Below are 2,464 nucleotides of genomic sequence, written 5' to 3'. Positions count from 1 at the left end.
AGAGGGCACAGGCCGGGCTGGGGGACCCCCCTCCCCCCGCCCCCCGAGTGCACAAATTTTTGTGCACCGGGCCTCTAGTTTGACTAATAAATATCTATCAGCAATGCTAAATTAGACATGAAGAAATGGGTCTGGGATCAGAAAATAACTTTAAGAGATGAGAGCCACAGACTATTCTTCAGGGGCAAGACTGAGACCTTCAAGGCAGGAGAGAAAAATAGGGGCCATGAACCACAGAAGGAGCAGAGTTCTAAGGCGCAGAGAATGGGCATAAAGTTTGTCCCAGGGTTACAGGGGAGATAAGGGAAAAGGATAAAAGGGGCTCAGATCCACACCATAGTTTAGGGTGCACCAGCCTGGATCCACCCTGGGTGGAAATTTGAATCACAGTCCAGCATCCCACTCAGCCAATTTTAATGGAACTAACCTCTGGTGGGAACTAGATGTTCTTTGCATTTTGTACGCTTGTTTCGGAGAGAATGTGGGAGGACGAAAAGATGGGAAAATACCCCACGCCTCAATGAGATCAGGGAGAGGAAAATTTAGGCAAGGAGTGGGGGATGAGAACCATAGAGAACTGGAAGGCTAAACCTGTGAGGTCTGTGGGCAAGAAGGAAATAAACTGGGATTGGGTGGCTGGGCTTTCCAAAGGCAAGAGTGGTGCTTCAGTTTGAACAGTAAGAGAACCGACTTCTTTTCATAAGACTCCGTCCACCTCCCCCAAGACCATGCACGTAAGGGAGACGCAGGCAGTGGTGAAGCTCCTCCACCTTCAACACGAAGGTGATCATTCAACACAGTCCCTCAGGCAGTGACAGTGACAACACCTGGGATCTAGCTTTTCTTTTGTATCTCCCATATTGCACAGTAGCCCTCCACACAGGTCATGAATTTTCATCTTGATTTCAATACGATTAAGGACAAAGCAGGAAGGCAAGTTCCTGATGACTTCCTATAGCAACCCCAAAAGAAAACTCACTTTCCTTCATTTCACATGGCAGTGACCATCTCATGCTCAGAAAGTCCTCATGGGCCCAGCAAAGTGCTGTGTAAGAAAGATGTGATCCTATGAAGTGCCCAACGTGATGACAAGATGCCCAAGCAATATTCAAGAAACCAATATTCGACACAAGCAAAGAGTTTATAGTTTATTTTGAAGATGCTTATTAAAGAACCTTGACCTTCAAATACTTGCTGAATCTCTAAACTATACTCTATTCTTGGGGCTCCCTTGGCTTTGGTGCTGCCCACTAGAGTTAAGACCTGAATATCAGAGTGTGGCTCTGAGAATACAAGATTGCCACGTGCATGGGGCCACAGTTCAGGAGGACTCGCAGAACTCAAAGCAACAAGCAATGTTGTGTACAAATACTCATCAACTCAGTCACCTTCCCAGCCCTGTCTCTGTTTGGCAGCCCTGAATGAGCCAGTTGCAGCCTTATGTCTGTCTCACACTTCACAGGCAGCTTGAATGGACCAATGGTTTCACTGAAAGACCAATTCCAAATGATCCAAACTGGCATGGGTGGCCAAATGTGGAAAACAATGAGATATAAGCAACTCTAATACATGGATAACAAAAAATTGTCATAGAATGAGTATGCCATTGGGAACTACATGGAAAAACTAGGAAACTATTTGTGGGTTTTATCAGCATGTAAACTACATCCAATGTGAATGATACATTGCTTTTGGCTGAAGGTAGATAGATCCCTTTTATTACTTGGTCCAGTACCTACATCAAGAGCAGCTCTCAGGAGAACCAAGATGGCGGCGTAAGGTACAGACTTGTGCATGCTGCCTCCCACAACATCGAGACTACCAACTATAAGACAAACAGCTATCATTCAGAACCATGGGAAAGCTGGCCCAGTGGAAGCTCTACAACTGAAAGGAAAGACAGAAGAGCATTGAGACTGAGTAGGTTGTGCAGAGGCTCCAAGAACGGAGGTACAGAGTCACGCGCCAGGTGGGCTGTAACTGGATGCGCGGTTTTCTTCAATCAGAAGGGGCTGCAGACTCTCAAGTCCACTGAGCTTGTTTGGGGCGGGATTCTGAGGTCCCAGATCCCTATGGGGAGGGGCGGGACGGCCTTGCAACAGGCCGAAGAGCGAGGGTGGCTGTCTCGAGGAGCGGCTCGCCGGCACTCGGGGACCCAGAGATACGGAGTCGCAGAGAGGAGTGGAGTTGCAGAGACGCCATTGCCCCTTGCTCCGCCCTGGTGATTCGCAAAGAACAGAGGTGCGGAGTCGTGCGCCAGGCGGGCTGCAACTGGATGCATGGTTTTTTCCATCAGAAGGGGTGGCAGACTCTCGAATTCACTGATCTTGTTTGGGGTGGGATTCTGAGGTCCCAGATCCCTACAGGGAGAGGCGGGATGGCCTTGCAACAGGCCGAAGAGCAAGGGTGGCTGTCTGGCAGAGTGGCTCGCCGGCACTCGGGGACACGGAGATGTGGAGTCGCG

This window comes from Myotis brandtii, unplaced genomic scaffold, assembly GCF_000412655.1.
Source record: "Myotis brandtii unplaced genomic scaffold, ASM41265v1 scaffold49, whole genome shotgun sequence".
In the NCBI taxonomy this organism is placed as follows: domain Eukaryota; kingdom Metazoa; phylum Chordata; class Mammalia; order Chiroptera; family Vespertilionidae; genus Myotis; species Myotis brandtii.
Note: the sequence above shows the minus strand (reverse complement) of the source record.